This window comes from Myxine glutinosa, chromosome 9 (genome assembly GCF_964187855.1).
Source record: "Myxine glutinosa chromosome 9, kmMyxGlut1.1, whole genome shotgun sequence".
Lineage (NCBI taxonomy): Eukaryota > Metazoa > Chordata > Myxini > Myxiniformes > Myxinidae > Myxine > Myxine glutinosa.
The window spans coordinates 65,594,873-65,615,051 of record NC_136269.1 but is presented as its reverse complement, the minus strand read 5'-3'; the positions used below and the strand labels follow the sequence as shown (position 1 = coordinate 65,615,051).

At 48.0% G+C, this 20,179-nt stretch overlaps 1 long non-coding RNA gene across 1 annotated transcript in view; it reads left to right on the top strand.

Annotated features, from left to right (window-relative positions):
- The first annotated feature begins 346 nt into the window (after positions 1-346).
- The window catches only part of LOC137434695 (uncharacterized), a 36,452-nt gene continuing 16,619 nt past the window's right edge, over positions 347-20,179 (top strand). The window contains exon 1 of the long non-coding RNA XR_010985911.2: positions 347-456. This is a non-coding gene — a long non-coding RNA (uncharacterized LOC137434695). The remainder of the gene's footprint in view (positions 457-20,179) is intronic.

Below are 20,179 nucleotides of genomic sequence, written 5' to 3'. Positions count from 1 at the left end.
CGAGGCTGTGAGCGGAGGGCGGGGAGGGACGGAGAGGGGAAGCAACATGTCCCTGCCCTGTAATTACACGAGTACATTAGTGCTTTTACAACTGCACATGCACATCCATAGAACACCAGATCCCACCGATTGTAAACCCAGATCGAGCAGACTATCAATGATGATGGCATGAAAAAGGTTTAATGCTCTTTTCACTCCAGCTCATGAGGGAGGAAAAATCAAGCTCATGTACAAATGTCGAATAGCATTCCTATGGGGTGACGTTTTGATTGAACCCATGCCAAAATCTACATTAGACACTATTGATCTACTTTCATGGACAAATCACAGAATCCTCCACTCGCAGGCAACGCGTGGCTTTCAATGGAACCCTCTCCTGCCATTTCCCAGTGGAGGCTGGAGATCCGCAAGGCAATGTGTTGGGCCCAGTCGTATTCCTCATCTACGACCTCTCCGGTATGTTGGACAACACTTCCTTTTCTGGAGCCGACTTCACATTGTGTTGTGTAATACCCCCATGCCTCTGCTAAGCACACAGCAGTTCCATCCCTCTTTGCTGATCAGGAAATTATTAGACTCTGGTCTGATGAATGGAACATGTCCTTCAATCCTGGAAAATCTCAGTCTCATCCAATCACTCCAGAAGGATCGTCAAACTAACACACCTATCATAATTTATTATCTTGGTCATCCACTGGAAGTGGTTCAGTCTCTTGTACTGCTAGGCCTCACCATCAGCAATGAGAGATGTAAAGGCTACAGAGAGATGTAAAAACAGTCATGGACTGATCTCGCAAAAGGTAGCTTCCGTTCACCAAAGAGAAGTGTAAAGTGGTCCATTACGGAAGGAGCAACGAAACGTTTGCCTATACTATAGAAGGAGACCCTGGCCCAAACGAAAATAAAACTGGGAATGAAGAAAGAGACTTGGGTGTTTCGTTTGATGCACGGTTTATCCTTCGCTCCCATGTTGCAGACATATCCAAGGGAACAAATGCCAAACTTGCAATCATCAAGAGGTCATTATCAGTACTGGGGAGGAAAGGCTCAGTGAGGACTTTCCAAAACCATAGTACATCCAACATTGGAATACCGCAACTTGTTATGGTGCCATATATATATATTTATAAGAAGGAAGAGGCTTTATTTGAAAAAAGTCCAACACAGGGCAAAGCAGACTGGTAAATGACATTCAAAACTTAAGATATTTAGACAGATTGAGAGCATTCAAGTTGTCCACAGTATAAACCCCAGGAAGAATTGGACGAACTCATCCAGATAATCAGAATCCTTAAGAGAATTAACCAAATTGACATCCAGAAATTATTTTTGATGGATAAGAGCTCGAGAACTATAGGCCATGACATGAAGATAAGGGAACAGCACTGCGGATACCAACGAAGAGAAAATGCTTTCTCTGTCAGAGGAGTAAACGAATGGAATGCACTACTGGGATACGTTACCAATGCGACTACTTTCACGAGTCTAAGTTTGCACCTGGAGAATCATTGGACAGACCATCTACTGAAGGACAGACAGTCTTTACTTACGAGGTTCCAGTACAGTAATGAGGGATAAATAAGCAATGCTTCACCTCTCAACATTCAGTAAATTCAGGAAATGACCTTTACTGGGTTGACCACACAGCGAAGCTGGCCTCAAACACCAGCGGCAGATTGCACATCCTCTGTCAGTCAAAGTATTTCCTTTGGAAATCAGAGTTATTCATAGACTGCAAGGTTTTTGTCAGTAGCTCAATGAAAACTGCTCTCTGCTATGGGCTAGAATCTGTCTGTCCTGGATTCTGTGGGATCTAACGCTCTCAAACATATTGGAATCTCCTGTGATGAGGACGAAGCACAGGTCTCTTGTTCTCATATCGCAGGCAGGTCGGTGGAATTCGGTGAAAATTTACCCCTATTCTACAACATTGCTCCCTCTGCTCTATCAGTCCTCCGACTCTCCCCAGCAAATCCAGGATGTACGTACATGTTCTTCCAGTAAGTCCTCCTGGTTAAGCTTCCCAAATGCAGGCCGAGTCCACACCTCAACTATTTTATTTCTCACTTCTCCCATCTATGGAATCATCTTGCAGAGACTGTTCTGTCTCACTCTCCCCCAGGGCTTCAAAGCAAGCAGTGAACCACCAGTGCTTGTCATCCCCAATTCTGTCCCACATGATATTTATTACGCCCATTCACCTTTCCTAACCCAACCATCTTACTTGCTAGTTTCAATTTTTCCTCTCTTTCCTCTTTTCCTGTTCGTTCATTCGCTTAATGCTTGTTCCACTGTCAGTTCCATCTTGATCTTTCATCAGCCTTACACATACCTACACACCCAAAGGTGGATACTTTGCAACCTGGGAGTGCTCCATTCCACCTTCTGAAACCTGTAAAGGCAGATAACAATCAACGACACATACACACGTTTAAACCTTGAGATAAACTATGGGAAAACAATTCATTGTTCAGTAAGTTCTTCATCATGCGTATGCAAACCATGGCTATTGAGAAAAGAAACCCAACCAGTAATTGGCCGAGCAACATGTATGTGATGTTACGATTATCCTCACATGAACTGAGCACTCCTAGAAATGTATGTGCCTCTCACGGAATACGCGTACAGGCCTGAATCTATCTATAATTCCAGTAATCTCTGTGTGTCTGTGTGTCTGTGTGTTTGTTTGTTTGTCTGTGACCGCTGTTTCTCGACAACCACGGGTCCGATATACTTGAAACTTGCCAGGTATATTGCTGGGGACCTGAGGATGTGCCTTTTCAAGGTTTCATATTAATCGGACAAGTAATTACCGAGCTATGGCGATTTCTTTACCAAACTCCGCAAGCCGTTCGCTTTGGACCAAACCATTTCATGTAAATAGAGGGGGGGGATTGTCACCGTACTCGCAAGCAGTTCGCTTTGGACCAAACCATTTCATGTAAATAGAGGGGGGGGATTGTCACCGTACTCGCAAGCCGTTCGCTTTGGCTTTGCGAATGGACCAAACCATTTCATGTAAATAGAGAGGGGGGGATATAATTTTAGATATATATATAGTACGGGCATGCCCTAGTAATATCAATGCCAATACCCACGTCAATTGGCAACCCAAATGGTCTAAGTCAGTTTAGGAATGGCAAGATGTCATTTAACGGCAAAGTAGTTGGCTCACATCATCGGGGTAGTTCAAGTGGAGAAGGGTGAGGGTTCCTTCCGGTGGTCATTGCTTCCCAGGGAAATATTAATTGCGATGTCAGTTCTAGGGTACTGACAAGGTACGGTAAGACAAGTAAAGGTCATGGAAAGTCCTAGTTAATGTTGCCAAAGTGTTAACAGCCCTTCTGAGGATAGTTATATATATATATACACACATGCAATAGGCAACCCATCATGTGGTGAAATATAATGTAATGTCTCGAGCTTGAAGAGAAGGTTCGGTCGGAGGGCCGACCTTGAGGGAGCTTATAAAAGTCCGGACTGTTCGGCGCTCGATCTCGTGGCATTCTGTTACCTTAGTGCCAAGAGACTAATGGGATTAACAGGTACGTAATTGCTTGCTTCCTTGGAGGAGATGTTTGTTTTGATTGCTTCCTTTGTAGTGCGAATGATTGTGCTTTATTTTGTGTTGTAGGATGAGTGGAGATATAGTTCAATAAAACCTCATTAATTGAAAGAGGTCTGAGTATTGATTTACAACACATCACAAACGAAGGGTGAAGTGTTGGCACAATATTCTTTTTACTGAGTATAGACCGATCTGACGGAGGGTTCAATGGATGGGCGCCCTCTATAGACGCCGCCATAGGTGGGAGGCGTCCGCTTCATTCGGCTTGCTCTCCAGCATTCAGATTACATGCAGTTACCGGGCTCAGTTCACTTTGCCGAAAGAATATCGATACAAAATATATTTGTTTGTTAGATTCATCGGAGAAGATGGAATCGTGGACGATACCACCGGTCCACCGAGCTATATGACCGGTGAGGAGCCGTTGTGGCAGCCCGCGCGGAGGTGGACTCTGAGGGAAGAATCCATGCGGGGCGGCAGTGATACACCCGCTGTGACCTGGCCGTATGGAAGAGTCGATGAAGCGATAAGGAGCCGGTGTGGCGGCCCGCACGAAGGGACGGAGGCCCAGTCGGGTCTGCCAGACGAGTCGCGACCCTAGTGATCAAGGAACTTGTGGCTCGGCAGCGGCCACTCGGGGCCTAGCCGTAGTTGCCAGAGGTGGCTGGCCCGGGCGGAGGTGGACTCTGAGGGAAGAATCCATGCGGGGCGGCTGTGGTATGGCCGCCAAGACCTGGCCATATGGAGGAGTCGATGAAGGGACGGGCACCTAGTCGGGTCGGTCAGAGGAGTCGTTATCGTAGTGGTCGAGAAACTCGGGGCTAAGGCGGAAGGGGGCTCGGCATGGCGTAGCATAGGGTACGCGGTTGCTAACAAAATAGGTTTGGTGCAGGTGGAAGTGGAAACCGGGTACCCCTAGGTGCCAGGTGCCTTCAGGGCGGCATGGCCATGTGCCTACGGCGCCCGGCGATATCGCCGAAAACGGGGTTTGTATCGTGTGCCTTCAGGTGCCAGGTGTCCTCAGGTCGGCATGGCCATGCGCCTACGGCGCCCGGCGATATCGCCGAAAACGGGGTTTGTATCGTGTGCCTTCAGGTGCCAGGTGTCCTCAGGTCGGCATGGCCATGCGCCTACGGCGCCCGGCGATATCGCCGAAAACGGGGTTTGTATCGTGTGCCTTCAGGTGCCAGGTGTCCACGACCGCTCCACACGTATAGAGAAACACACACTTGAGAACGATTATCACGGACACTTTTCATGTACGATCGCGATGATAGTTGTGCTGGCGCAGACAGCTGGAGTTAAGTTTGGATCGGGACACCCCCCAGTATTGGCGGATGCAAGAGCGCCGCCTATCGGCGAGGGGCCCGATCGTCCTTATCGGATCGGTCTATAGATTCTGCCTAGGCATTAATGATGGACATTATGTAATCTGAGACAAGGTGGGGGAGCAATATGATAGTTTTGCCATTAAGCAACATTATCAGTTTGATGGGGGCAGTCTGATGGTATGGAGAAGCATTCAAGTTGTTTGGAGAACTGATCCTGCTGGCAGATACAGGGATGAGATGATTATGTTTTTAGCCATCACTGGGAGTAGCAAGGTCCTAACTTCATCTTTATAGAGGATATACTTATCCACAACGTGCATATGTTGTGCACAAGATTACAACATCCCTCGCATGGACTAGTCTGCAAAGATCTCCAGATTTAAATCCGATGGAACATGCTTAGGACATCTTAGGGTGGCATATTTGTGTTCGCCCAGTCTTTTGATGAACTAGAAGTGACCCTGGGACACAAATAGCACAATATTTCACAAAGAGCTGGATCATCTGATTTAGTCAATGACGAGACATGTACAAACTTGTATTAGGGTCAATGGTTGTCCTACACCTTGGGAAAGGCATTTCTGCCAATGTAAACTTGTCTGTGATCATTTACAGGCTGGCATCATTGCCAATTTTCACATTCATTTCAGATAGTCATGTTTTCGCAGAACAACTTAACTTTGACTTCCACTGATATCATGTTTGTTAATGGAGTGTGTAGATATCAATGAGCTGGTCCTCTTCAAATGAAATATAAACATGTTTGAACACACCACAAAAGTAATAGAAGCCTTGAACCTCTGTTGCTCAATTTAGTTGTGATACATAAAGAGCTTATTTGACATATGTGGGAAAATTACATGCCCAGAACAGGAATCGAACCCAGGTCCTCTGGTGAACTGTAACAGAGCACTGGTACCGTTCACCAGAGGACCTGGGTTCGATTCCTGGTCTGGGCAGGTAATTTTACCACATATGTCAATTAATTAGTTATAATCCTGTTCATTTACTTATATAAAGAGTTTGGTTAGAAAAGTGATTGCCACAGCACCCAGTGAAACTTCCAAATTCCTACCACCTTCATTCAAAGGTTAGGCTTGGCCAGGCAATTCGTGAAAGACTTGGGCTGACAAGTAACAACCTTCCTTGGCCAACCCCTCCCCCCCCCCCCCCCCCCCCAAGTAGGTGCCAATAATTGAGTAGGTAGTAGTTGACAAGTAGGTGGCACTTTAACCAAGTACTAATAGACAAAGAGTTTGCGTCTAAAAGGAGACATCATTGTTTTGGCAGACACGGCAAATGCCAGGCACCATTTTTGTCAAACAAATTGAATTTTTCTGTATAACACCATAAGGTGAAAGCATTTAAGAAACTAGAGCAATGCGACTGTGTCGCCAGTATGCCTCCACGTAGTCCCTGCCTATGACAATGGGTAGATGCCCTCATTCACTGTCCTAAAAATAAACAAGTTTTGTTTAAATCCCTTCAGCTGTTTTGAAGTTTCACATTTTTACCACAGGAAGGTTTCACATCGATCGATGAAGCGTTTTTGGAGAAGTTTTTTTTTTTTAATTTCGACTTTCAAGATAATATGGCTGCCAAACCACGTGACATATGACATCAAGAATGTACACTCTGCATATGCATGGGTACGGATCACGTTTGTGAAGTTTCGTGTTGATCGGATAAGATTTGTTTTTCTATCCAAGATGGCTGCCAAACCACGTAACCTACGATGTCATCACTTTCAAACGATATGTAACATTATTGTTAGATGACATTTGTAAAATTTCACATCGATAGGGTAAGCGGTTTCAATGACGTCATTATTTAATGACCTATGATGTCATAAATTTAATATTTCAATACAAATGGGTCAGATGTCATGTGCATGCATTTCAGATTTTTAAGATGAGGCATTTTATTGAAACATTTATGGCTGGTATACCACTTCACCGATGATGTCATCATTATCATGCATTTGTTCCCCATTGGGAGTAATTTACAATGTGGCAAGTTTCTAATTTTTCCATTCACCGGTTTCCGAGAAATATATATTTTAATTATTTGCGTTTAATCCAAGATGGCTGCCATACCACGTGACCTATGACGTCACAATTATCATAAAAACATTCTGCATGGGTGTCACTCCTACCCTGAAAGTTTCGTCTCAATCGCACTTGTGGTTGCCGAGAAAAACGAGGTTTAGCCCGTACGGACGGACGGGCAACCCCAAAAAAAGTGTTGCTTCCATGCATCTGCCACTTTCGATTTTATTTGGGTAATTACGAATGAAAACATCAGACTTTTTTGCAGCATTGATGGTTGATCCAGCACCCATGCATACATTTTCTTTTCTTTCCTTTGTTATATTACCGTGAGGTCAGACTTCTGTCACTATCCATAGTATTACCAATCAAAAGGAAGACCAAATACTGCATTGGAGTCATCAGAAGGAAACCAAAGAAGTGAAGAGCAAAGATGGAGTCATCTGGAGGAATCTGGATTCAGGTTTCAGCCGCGCTACTCCACTACCCTCAAACGCATCCAGGCGCAGCCAAGTGAACCTTACAGAAAGACTTCTAAGAATTCACATCTCCCACTACAGATAGATAAAGCAATATAAATAAAAAGTAAAAGATTAAATAAAAAAGAAAAAGAAAAATGAGAATGAACAAAGAGAAATGTGAAAAAGTATAAAGAAGTGTGAAAGGAACAAAGAACAAAGATGTCAGGAAGAACCCAAGGAGATAGATTTCAGCAGTTACTCCCCAGGCTCAATCGCAGCAACAAGTACAATCTACCGGAGGTTATAAAATGGTTCCCTGCAGATTGACAAACAAGATTTTTCCAGGTTGTTTTATACAATTCTTCAGAACAAGGAAAAAAGTCCAATCATGAGGGGTAAGTACTGCTCTTGATGTCAGGCATCACATTGAATACAAGCATACAAGCCTTCCGCATCTACCATTGCATCTATCCTGGACACAATGAATCGAAAGAACTATAACTACACTCGATGGCCTAATGTTTAGAGTGTCTGCTCTGAGTCTGGGACGTCAGTTGTCCAAATCCCAGATGAGTCAGAGGACAGAGCAAAGACTTTAAAAATGGTATTTGCTGCTTCCTTGCTGATACAACATTTTAAAAGAATAGAGCTCGGACAAGAAGCCATATGTTGGCAATAATAGCTCATTGGGCTGTTTGACCTGATGGCCTCCATCTGAATTGATGTTCCTTTAATACAAGGGAGCTCATATTATTATTATTATATTATAATGAAAGAATCAGCATTAGAATAGGTCTGGTTTGGAATACCATATATAATCCCAAAGTATCTTTCACAAAAAGATCCAACAGTTATCGCTATAATCCTGGCAAAATTCTAGATTTCTGCTCTTACAACTGCGAAGGCAAACTGAAGTGTAAACTTTTTTTGAGGGACTGCTTTGTCAGCACTGAACCTGCCTTCAGGCAGATCAGGAGAGAAAGAGAAAAAGAGTACAAGAGATAAAAAGATCTAAACGTGTTTATATGGTGTGTGTGTGTGCATATATATATATATATATATGTGTGGGAGCTGTGCTCGCACGATAAAGCCAGACAAAATGGACGACACCAGGAACGAAGTTTCACCGAGCTATTTATTTAGCTCAAAACCAAAGAACTCAAAAGCACACTGAATCCGCCCCTCGAACGCGCGGCAATTTATAACGCAAACTCAACACACAAAAGCCACGCCTCTCAGGCGGGCGTGGTATGCAAAAGCGGTAAGTCACGCCTCTCAACGGGGCGTGGTATGCAAGGCAAGTGTTCGCCCGAGAGGGCAAGTCTGGACACGCCCGGGCGAGTCCGGACACATGACCGCTCGCCGGTTGCGTCATCGGCCGGTGCAGGTAATTGTGTCATGCTTCCGGTAACCGCTACATGCGCCCCCCCAGAATTAACCTGCACCGGGAGAGTCAGTTTGAGGGGGGTCCTGATGACCCGGCCGAAACGACCCCTGGCGATTCGTGTGGGGGTGGTAGGCGGCATGGCGGTGGATGGTCGGGCAGGGGGCTTGGTTGATGGGGGACGGCCCCGTCGTGTAGGAAGGGCCAACCGTGGAGGTTGGTTGAGGTCCAAATGGTCCGGCTTGAGGCGGTCCACGGAGATGTGGTCCAGCTTTGCCGCCGATGTCGATGATGAATGACTTGTCGTCCCTCTGCAGGACCCGGAAAGGCCCATCGTACGGCGGCCGGAGCGGTCCCCGGTGTGCGTCGTGCTGGATAAAAACGTACTCCGCAGTGCGAAGTGCTGGGGGGATGTGGGGTTGGGGGCAGCCATGGTGGGACGTGGGCACGGGGGCAAATCTCCTGGCGGCCTCCTGGAGTTCCGAGCGTTGGCGAGCCGCGGACCAGGGGCCGGTGGTGTCAGGGATGAATTCGCCCGGCACGCGCAGTGGCTGGCCATAGACCAGCTCGGCGGTGGAAGCCTGGAGGTCCTCTTTAGGGGCCGTTCGGAGGCCCAATCTGACCGACGGGAGCCTGTCGGCCCAACCGTCGTCCTGGAGGCTGGCTCTGAGAGCGGCCTTCATCGAGCGGTGGAACCGCTCACGCAAGTCGTTGGCTTGGGGGTAGTAGGCCGTGGTGCGGTGAAGCTTGACCCCCAAGACCTGGGCGACCGCGCCCCAAAGCTCGGAGGTGAATTGCGGGCCTCTGTCGGAGGAGATGTCCGAGGGCGCGCCGAAACTGGCAACCCAAGTGCCAATGAAGGCCTGCACCACGTCGGCAGATGTTGTTGATGCCAGCGGGACGGCCTCCGGCCACCTGGTGGTCCTGTCCACCATCGTGAGGAGGTGGGTGAAGCCCCGCGAGGAGGGAAGGGGTCCCACCAGGTCCACATTGATGTGGTCGAAGCGCTGCGCAGGCACGTCGAATGGTGCCAACGGGGCCTGGGTGTGCCGGTGGACCTTCGCGCGCTGGCAGGTGACACAGGCATTGGAGCCCGTCCTTACGGAGCCCGTGCAAGACGAACTTTGCTGCCACGAGCTTCTGTGATGCTTTCCGGCCCGGGTGGGAAAGGCCGTGGAGGGCGTCAAAAATGTGCCGCTGCCATCCGGTGGGCACGATGGGGCGAGGTTGGCCCAGGGAAACGTCGCACAGGAGAACCTTGCCTGTGTCCTCGAAGGGGACGTCGGCGAACAGCAGGCCTGTGTCCGCTGTCCGGAGGGCTTGCACCGTGGGGTCGGCGGTCTGGTCGGCCGCCATGCGGGTGAAGTCCACACCCAGGTGGATGGCGTTCGCGCCGGACCGGGAGAGGCAATCGGCCACAGCGTTGTCCTTTCCCGCAACATGCCGGATGTCCGTCGTAAATTCAGACACAGCAGAGAGGTGGCGCTACTGGCGGGCCGACCACGGCTCCGTAACCTTGGCCATGGCGAAGACCAGGGGTTTGTGGTCCACAAACGCCGTGAACGGGCGGCCCTCCAAAAGATGGCGGAAGTGGCGAACGGCCAGGTAAAGGCCGAGGAGTTCGCGGTCGAAAGTGCTATACTTGCACTCGTTAGGTCGAAGCTGCCGGCTGAAGAAGGCCAGCGGTTGCCAAGCTCCGTTCACCCACTGTTCATGCACGGCGCCCACCGCATAGTCAGAAGCGTCCGTGGTGAGGGCGATGGGTGCGTCGAGCGCCGGGTGTGCCAGCATGGTCGCGTTGGCAAGGGCCAGCTTAGCGCCCGTGAACGCCGCGTCCATCTCTGTGGTCCAGGCGACATCGTGCTTGGCCAGCTTGCCCCGGAGGGCTTCGTACAGGGGGCGCATGAGTTGGGCGGCGCAACGCACGAACCGGTGGTAAAAATTTACCATCCCCAAAAATTCCTGTAGGGCCTTGATGGAGCGGGGGCGCGGGAAACTTGTGACTGCCTCCACCTTGGTAGGCAGCGGGACGGCCCCGCGCTTCGTGATGCGGTGCCCCAGGAAGTCGACGGCCGTTACGCCAAACTGGCATTTCGCCGGGTTGATGATGAGGCTGTGCTGGCCGAGGCGCTCGAAAAGCGTGCGCAGGTGGACGAGGTGCTCCGCCCGGGAAGTGCTGGCGATGAGAATGTCATCCAGGTAGACGAACAGAAAGGTGAGATCGCGCAGCACACTGTCCATCAGCCCCTGGAAGGCCTGGGCCACATTCTTAAGGCCGAACGGCATTCAGAGGAACTCGAAGAGGCCAAAAGGTGTAGTTACAGCCGTCTTCGGAACGTCGGCCGGCCGGACAGGTACCTGGTGGTAGCCCCGAATAAGGTCGACCTTGGAGAAGATCACCGCCCCGCCAAACGGGCGGAAAAGTCCTGTATGTGTGGTATCAGGTACCGGTCGGGGGTGGTGGCGTCGTTGAGGCGGTGGTAATCGCCGCATGGTCGCCATCCGCCACCCGGTTTGGGCACGATGTGCAGGGGCGAGGCCCACGCGCTGTTCGACCGCCGCACAATGCCCAACCGCTCCAGCGTGTCGAATTCTGCCTTCGCCACGGCGAGTTTGGCCGGGTCGAGGTGGCGAGCCCTAGCGTAGACCGGTGGACCTGTGGTCGGGATGTGGTGTTCGACACCGTGCTAGATGGCGACGGCCGAAAACGTCGGCTGCGTGGGGGCGGGAAACTCGACGAGTAGGCGGGTGAAATCGTCCATGGCCGGGAGTGCGCAGGCTAGCTTGGTTGGTGCGGAGCCGCTCAATGAGCAAGCGAGCGAGCTGAAGGTCTCCGCGTTGATGAGCCGACGCCGTTTGACGTCGACCAAAAGCCCATGCGCACAAAGAAAATCTGCACCCAGCAAGGCCATGAGCACGTTCGCCGTGATGAAGTCCCACCTGAAGCGCTGGCCCCCGAAGCAGAATGCGACGCTGCGTGAACCGAAGGTGCGGATGGAGGAACCGTTTGCGGCGACCAAGGCGGGACCGCAAAGCGCGGCCTGTTTGTCCTCCACCGAGGTGGGTATCACACTCAGCTGAGTGCCGGTGTCACACAAAAAACGCCACACGGACGCTGTGTCCATAATAAACAGAAGGCTGCCTGAATGGCCGACGCTCATGGCAGGCAGCGAGCGCCGGCCTGGTCGTTTCCCGACCTGCCGAAAGTGCACGGTGGGTGGCACGTTCTGGCCTTCTGCCCGAACCTGGCGTGGTAATAGCACATGGTCCGCTCTGGTGGAGGCTCCGGCGGTCGCGTCGGGTTCGGTCGACGGGGCGTCGCGGCGGACGCTGCCGTCAGTGGCGCGGACTCGGCCGGTGGAGGCGCCGGTCGTGGCGCGGGCATTGCCTCGGTCGGCCCAGGGTCCCAGGCGGCCGCTCCGATGTGTCGCCTGGCCGAGAAAAATTTATCGGCCTCCTTGGCCAGGGCGCGAGGGTCTGTGATGGGCGAGTTAGCCAAAGCTAAGCGTACCTGCCCGGGTAGCCACTGGAGGAACAGCTCGCGGAAGAGGAAGTCCGGGCTGTGGTCACCGAAAAGAGCAAGCATGTGGTCCATGCTTTCGGACGGACGGGCCTCGCCCAGCTCCGGGAGGTGTAGTAGTTGTCGTGCGCGTTCGGTCTCCGTGAGTCCAAACGCATCGAGGAGTAGGCCTTTGAGCGCGCCGTATTTGTCGGCGTCCGGCGGGTGCTGGAGGAAGCTCAGAACCCGGGCAGCGGAGGAGGCGTTGAGCACGGAGACCACGTAGTGGTAGCACGTCGTGTCCTCTGTGATGTTCCGCAGGGCGAAGAGAGAATCCACTTGAGCAAACCAAATGGCCGCGTGAGATTCCCAAAAGCCCGGGAGCTTCAACGCTACAGCTAACTCCATCGCCGTGTTCGTAGCAAGGGGTCACCAATTGTGGGAGCTGTGCTCGCACGATAAAGCCAGACTAAATGGACGACACCAGGAATGAAGTTTCACCGAGCTATTTATTTAGCTCAAAACCAAAGAACTCAAAAGCACACTGAATCCGCCCCTCGAACGGGCGGCAATTTATAACGCAAACTCAACACACAAAAGCCACGCCTCTCAGGCGGGGCGTGGTATGCAAAAGAGGTAAGTCACGCCTCTCAAAGGGGCGTGGTATGCAAGGCAAGTTTTCGCCCGAGAGGTCAAGTCTGGACACGCCCGGGCGAGTCCGGACACGTGACCGCTCGCCGGTTGCGTCATCGGCCGGTGCACGGTAATTGTGTCATGCTTCCGGTAACCGCTACATATGTATATATTGTTGCGGTTTTGAGAACCCACACTTGTAAATATGACATCATTAAAAGGGTTAAAGGTTGCACCCCATAGTTAGGCCACAAGCAACACGTAGGTCACCATAAGACTTCAGTTATTTCATTAGTACGTGTATAGGTAAGGCCATGTTCCCAATAGTTGAATCTGCGTTGTGTCAATCAAATAAGGAGTAGGCCCCATTCCATTCATTTTGCCAGCCTCCCTCTCCAAGCGATGCCATTAAGCGCACCCTACTGTCTGTGCCCCATGGCCCTCCCAATTTGGGCATGCTCCTCGGCCAGCAGGAGCAGCCTTAGCTGCCCGTGAGTTTGCTCAACGCCGCCATAAGCCACGAGGTGAGGCCCGGAAAAAGGGGGCGGAACGCCAGGAAGAAGGTGTGGCCATGTCAACCCACCATCAGGGCGTGGCCGGTAAGCGATGATCAGCCAACCAGGGCTGAGGTAAGATCACCTGACAGGCGTGGCTTTTGGGCTCGTGGAGCGATCGTTGCTTGACTTATAAAAGGGCGAACGCAAAGCCCTTTGAGAGGTCTACTGTGATTTGAAGGACTGACGAGAAGAGCGCACTTGTGAAAGGACTCTGGTTGGAACCTTGTGCTAAAGCAGGACATTGGAGAGAGGGGGCGTTTGGCAGGAGTGTGCACTTATTACATACAACGCTAGGACACCAGCCTTCCCCCCGTTATATAATTGCCCGTTCGCGTTCCACTATACGTGGAGCTGCCTGCTGGGTTTTGTCCGCTGGACCGGAGCCTGGATCGGAGCCTGGACTAGAGCCTGGATCGGAGCCTGGACGTGCTGGTGACCATCAACCATCTACAATCCCTGTGTGAGTGTGTATGTGAGACGGGCCCGTTTGTCCTGGGGTATTAAGAATAAGACTGTTTAAGGCTGCCCTGTGTGCTTCTTATTCCTCTTCCTATCCTGTACATTTCTTTCGTTTCCTCTTCTCCTTCTTGTAAATTGTTAATAAATTGATCTGTTCTTCCTATTTTCTGGGTTTCCTCTCCATCCAATCGCATCAGTCTTTTCTCCATTGGGTAAACGTGGCACGATCGGAACCGCCATAATCGGGTTTAGTCCTTGCTAATAGCCCGAATCGCGGCTCGCTTCGCTCGGCGTGTCCACTAACACAGTGGTTCGGGCAGGAGTTATTTCCCTGCTTCATGGTCGGTGTTAGTAATTAGGTATTAGGACTAAGTTGACCAATAACCCTACCTAATACCGACAGGAAGGAGCGTATAACTTCCAGGACTCGCGTCGGCCAGATAAAAGGACAAGGGGATTAACCCCCCCCCCCCCTTTATAAGGGGAGAGCCGACATCCGAGATCCGTAACAATATATATATATATATATATATATATATATATATATATATATATATATATATATATATATATATATATATATATATACAGTCACGTGAAAAAGTAAGTACACCCCATGTAAAGTTTTGACTTTTTCAACATATTTCAACATACAGCTATTTGATCTTCATTTCAACAATATTGATAGATAAAGGTGATATAATATAACAAGTATCATGAAACATTTACATTTTGTAGTCCATTGTATAATTTAAATAAACATAAATGCAAATTTTGCATGTGGAAAAAGTAAGTACACCCTTGGCTCTAATAGGTGGTATTGCCCCCTTTGGCAGAAACAACCTCAAGTAGGCGTTTATTATAACTGTCTACCCGTCTCTGACATCGACTGGGAGGAATTTTTGTCCACTCCTCCATGTATAATTATTTCAACTGTGCGATGTTTGAGGGGATTCTTGCATGCACAGCTCATTTCAAATCCCCCACAACATCTCGATAGGATTTAGATCCGGACTTTGACCTGGCCATTCCAGACCCCTCCATTTCTTTCTTTTCAGCCATTCCTTGGTGGATTTACTGGTATGTTTATGGTCATTGTCATGTTGCAAGGTCCACCTTCGGTTGAGCTTCAACTTTCCGACAGATGGCCTCACATTATCCTCAAGCACCCTCTGGTACAATGAAGAATTCATAGTGGATTCTATGATGGTGAGCTGCCCAGGCTCTGATGCAGCAAAGCTGCCCCAAACCATAATATTTCCACCACCATGCTTTACAGTTGGTATCAGGTTATTGTGGTCAAATGCTGTCTTTGGTTTTCGCCAAACATGTCTTCTGGTACTGTGGCCAAATAGCTCTGCCTTTGACTCATCTGTTCAGAGCACATTGTTCCAGAAGTGCTGGTCTTTGCCTCGGTGTTCATTGGCAAACTTTAGTCTTGCCCTGATGTTCTTTCTGGACAGCCAAGGTTTCCTCCTGGCACACCTCCCAGGTAGATCAAATTTGTGCAGCCTCTTTCTAATGGTAGACTCGTGCACTTTGACATCAACAGTGGCAAGAGCTACCTGTAGGTCCCGTGATGACATTCTGGGGTTCTTAGAGACTTCTTTCAGCATCTTGTGGTCTGCTCTCAGGCTGAACTTGTTGGGGCGGCCTGGCCTGAACAAGTTGGCAGTTGTTTGGAATCTTCTGCACTTGTAGATGATCTTCCGGACAGTCGAATGATTGATTTCAAATTGTTTGGAGATCTTTTTAAATCCCTTCCCAGACTCGTACGAATCTATAACCGTCTTTCTGAAGGCGTCAGAGAGCTCTTTTGATCTCGGCATGGTGACGCCGCACACGTCAACAACAAAGAGCAAACAAACTAAATGCCTGAGGTTTAAATAAGATAGGTTCCTCCAAGATCCTCTCTAACGATGTCCTAATAATTTGCACCTGAGCTGGTGCACCTGATTCTAATTTTAGGTATTTGAAGTCGTGATAAATGTAGGGGTGTACTTACTTTTTCCACATGCGCAATTTGCATTTATGTTTATTTAAATTATACAATGGACTACAAAATGTAAATGTTTCACGATATTTGTTATATTATATCACCTTTATCTATCAATATTGTTGAAATGAAGATCAAATAGCTGTACGTTGAAATATGTTGAAAAAGTCAAAACTTTACATGGGGTGTACTTACTTTTTCACGTGACTGTATATATATACTGTATATACTGGTGTTGTTGTTGTATATATATACGAGCAAAAGTACCTGGTGTTGCCGGGTAACAATGAGTCGCTTCCTGATGGGAATATGAAGAGAGGGGAGTAGGGGAGGAGATGAGGGAGGAGGAGGGAGGGGAGGGTTAGTATATCCCACAGAAATGTTATTCAATAAAAAAAATGTTTATGTTAAAAACAAAAAGGGAGATCCGTCTGCTGTAACGCCATGGCTTTCAAAAGCAGCCTGAATTGCATTCACCAAGTGGTGGTTAATCATGTTAAAAAAGGGTGTTATAACACATTCAAACTTCCCAGGCCTTGTGACTAATTAATTAAGTACACAGGTATTTCTGATTTCATTTGTTGAGCCCTCGCGAAGCAGCTTAAGCACTCCAGCAAGCACTCCAACGAAATGGGTGATAAGGAATGGCTGGCTTGGCAAGGTAAAGCAACATGATTGCTTCTGGTTGAAATGGCCAAGGAATTTTAAAAACAGATCACATGTACAGTGGAGTGACACCCAATCCAATGGAAGTAAGAATTAAGTTAAAAATTATTATGAAGTTAAATAAAAAAACTAACCCCAGAAGGAGAATGACAGCCTCACATAAATAAATGAATGTATGCACTTAGTTATAGGAATCGCAAGATTTGGTAAATTTTGTCAGATTTCACTCCAGATTTGGACATTTATTTAGTCTACAGGGGATCCAATCCTCATATCGGAATCCAGATTTTTATGATTACAAAATTTACTGAATCCGGATTACGAAACAAAATAGCGGCTTAAGAACCCTGTGAGTGGCAGACGGCAGTGGGCTGACCAAGGGGTCACCATATTGGTAAGACCTTTTCGGGTTTTTTCTTATGAGAACCTCGTTAATCATCCGCAAAAACGGGGTTATAACACACCCAAACACCCAGTTTTCATCATTGCAATCTGTTGGAGGTCCAGGTGTATGCATGCAAGGATTAGGGTCGCTAGGTTTCATGGTTTTGGAGTTATGGTCGAGATGGACGGACGGACACTGCCTTTTATTATTACAAGAGATATATATATATATATATATATATATATATATATATATATATTGTTACATGTTCCTCCCCAAACCCCCTCAGAGTCTCGAGAGGGAACGCGGCAGAAAGATTTGTTATTTTGAGGGTTCCAATAAACCATGGTAAAAACACACCAATGCAATTGTAGAACAAAACAACTAATTGTATTAAGAACTCTCACATACACAATAATAACACTCAAAAAGTACAATGAAAATATCACTTGCATCAAATGAACAATACTGTCGTGTTCCTGGCGATTAAAATCCTTACCAGGAAACGAATTAGTTGAGCAAACTTTAACTCCGGGGCGACGATCAAATGCGGACTTTATACATGCGGGGGAAGAAAGGGAAAGGAAGCGATGAAGGGTCTTACCTGTGGTCCGTCGGCAGTTCCCAATTCTGCAATAAATAAACTCAAACAAAAACGGATTTAGAAATGTACAAAAATAACAAAAGCATTTATTAAAAGAAAATACCGATAAGAAAAAAGCGATGGTAAAACTCAATTCCTATCAGATCCTCCACACCAGACTTAAACGCAGACGGGGGATAAAATAATGTTGGAAAATAATGGTGTGATTATTTAGTCTACTTAGCTCTGATCACTGGTGGGGAGGGTCTCGTCAAGAGCCAGTCCGACCCCGGTTCTGTTCTTGGCGGGACGAAGGCTGCAGTCTGCCCGTTCGCGTGCCGCTAGGCCTCACCGAGCGTCCTCTCACTCCTGCCCCATCGAGCGCGAAGCGAACAGGAGTTGTCGCGCTGTTCCTCCTTCCCAGCTCTTCGTTCGCAACTCGGCCAACTCACAATCCCCAGCAGGGTCTCGGCACACAACCGCCCGCACCGAGGTCCAGAACGTGAAGACAAGGGGGGAGAATCGTCAGCGCTCAACCGTCTCTTTTCACGTCCAGCACGAGAAGCACGAGAAGGCACAAGAGAAGAGGGAGAAGAGAAGAGGGGGATGAGGTCGTCGAGGGCAAAAGGCAAGAGAGAAAATGCCAGTCAGACGTGGTTTTTACGTCGGGTCGTGACGTCCTCAGTGCATCTCCTCCAATCCCTGCTGGCCAAAACCACAGGCTTAGCTCTCCACCACTCAGTGCACAATCTGCCTCTGTCGTCATCTGTCGTACCTTGCCAATCAGCATGCTGCTTCCTCCTCGGCCTTCTTTCACCAATCAGTGAGTGCCTTCTTACTCCGCCCTGGCCAATCACGGCTCCTCGGGGCATGTCTTCAGCCTGCTCAACATTCATGGTGATGTAGCTGGTTTCCGTCCAATCGGCAATGCTCAGCAGTCATTAGTGTCTATTGCGTTGCAATAAGGGGCAAAGGCTCAATCACATAGGGAATGACGAACAGGGAAGTAGTTAACATAATCCCCAATCCCCAGAACTAGTTAACATGTCCCATTCCTTGTAGTGGGGACGAAGATACACCTTAATCCGACAACCGGGCTAAACAGGTCCTCAACTTATTACAGGGTGGTGGTTCTTCTTCTTCACGAGAGTCGGAGCATGTTACCTACACAAATATACCTGGTCTAAAGTATCTCTACCCCACCGACATAAAAATACATATGATGGTACCATCATTCCCTAATGCTCTCAAAGTAATGAACTCACAACACACCAAACGTGAGTGGAATGTAACATTCCCCAAAGTCCGTGCACTAATCCCCATGCTGGTTGAAGTTGTGCAGAATGACGAAAACAGGCAGATATCGACACGGCGGCAGACGAGGAGTTACGAGGTGAGAGGTCGATATGGGAATTGAGCCGATATGGGAACCAACGACAATAAACACGATGATGTCGATATTGAAATAGTGTTATTATTGTGTATGTGAGAGTTCTTACCAATTACTTGTTTTGTTCTACAATTACATTGGTGTGGTTTTACCATGGTTTGTTAGAACACGTAAAATAACAAATCTTTCTACCGTGTTCCCGTTCCAGACTCTGGGGTGCACCGTAACCGGGGTTTGGGGTGGTAATATGTAACAAGGCGCTTGATTTTTCTCCAACAATAACTCACGCTTGGTAAGAAAATCTGAGATGCAGGGTTAATTGCAATCGCAATATAGGACGATGTCGTGGGCAATCCCTTTGAGGGGAAGCCTCAACTCATTTGCGACCAATATCAAAAAAGTCCACTCGCAGCCTCGATGCGATTCACGGCTGTATCTCTCTCATGGCTGTCTCCTCCTCCTCTTCTCTTCCTCTCCCTTCCGGGTTCTTTGCCGTGTTTTTCCTTTTTCCTTCACAAACATTTCTTTTTACCTTTTACGAAAGTCATCTCCATTTCACACAAAGATCTTCACAACAATATTACCTTAAACTAAAAATCCGAAAAGTAAATAATCAACAACAAAGGCGGAAGTGACGAATCCGTGTATATATATATATATATATATATATATAAATATAAATATATATATATATATATATATATATATATATATATATATATATATCTATATATATATATATATATATATATATATATATATATATATACAGACTTGGCATTTAATATGGAATTATTTTTTTTCTTGACTTGGCGTTACTTTCTTAACTCAGTATATCAATCTGGTGAGTTTCTTTTAAACTTTGGTGATTTATTTGTTAAAAGAACCATGTCACTGATTGTCTGTCGCAGCAAGAAGTCAACAACAGGATTATATCACAGGTGGTGTGGCAAAATGTAGGGACAGGTGCATTTGATGATTGGCTTCACAGTCAGGTATACAAGGGTTGTTGCGTTCTGTATTAGTGGAAAACAACTGCTGCACGTCTCCAAAAGTTATTGCCGCTTCCTCTGGAGATGGTCCGTCAACTCGACAATGCTGTTTGTCATGGAGTGGTGGCTTTACGAAATTATGGCATGAAACAGTGTGCTATTGCTCGGCAGTATGGCATCACTCAAGGTCAGGTGTCAAAGATCCTGAAACGAAATGCTCAGAGGGG